This window comes from Psammomys obesus, unplaced genomic scaffold, assembly GCF_907164565.1.
Source record: "Psammomys obesus unplaced genomic scaffold, mPsaObe1.curated_primary_1811, whole genome shotgun sequence".
Lineage (NCBI taxonomy): Eukaryota > Metazoa > Chordata > Mammalia > Rodentia > Muridae > Psammomys > Psammomys obesus.
In genome coordinates, this window is record NW_026594428.1 from 19,334,782 (window position 1) to 19,335,720 (window position 939).

A 939-nucleotide genomic window follows, 5' to 3' on the forward strand; every position below is an offset into this window, starting at 1 on the left:
CTTTTCTCTAAGTATAGCATGCATGGCACCTTCAGGCATTGTGAAATTTAGCCAGTAAGGATGAAACTTCTGGATTCGTACCAGCTTTTCTCCATGTCCTTTGATGCAAGAATGTGATGTCTTGGTAATAGTGGCTTACTATCGAGTTCTAGAGGGCAATCAAGAACATAGCCATGACTTTTTTTTTTTTGAGCCCATGGGACTGGCTAACCGACAAGAAAAGAAATAACCTACTCCTGTCATTGAGCTTTTTATTTGATTTGATAGCTTATACTGTCTGGGAGAGGCTTTGTTCCCCTTCCTGCATTATAGATGGTCTCTATTTAATCTGCTTTAATAAGTAAATGTATGTGAATATAATTTAGGGAGCCTGTACAGTAAGGGTTTTCATGTGGCTTTTTCAAATGTCTGTAGTGTTGTTTTCCCTTCTCTGTTTTCCTCTACACTGCTCTCCTACCTGGCCCCATCCAACCTCTCTTGCTCCGCTACTGCCCATTCCACCTTTATACAACCTGTGTTCTCTCTCCCTTCCCATGAGACTCATGGCCCCTTACTAGATTTCTGACTTTCACAGGCACTCATATTTAAATACATACATCTAAAGACTTGAAGCTAGCATCTGTACATGAGTGAGAACACATGACATTTGTTTCTCTGGATCTGTGGTATTCCAATCAGAATGATTATTTCTAATCCAACCCAGTTACTTCCAAGTTTTATAATTCCATTTTCTTTAAAATTGTATAATACTTCATTGTATAAATGTACCACATTTTCATTTTCCATTCATTAGTTGATGATCATCTGGACTGCTTCCATTTCGTGGCTATTGTGAATGGAAATGTAGCAACTATGAATGGGCAAGCATCTCATATATATATATATATATATATATATATATATATATATATATATATATATATATATATATATATATAT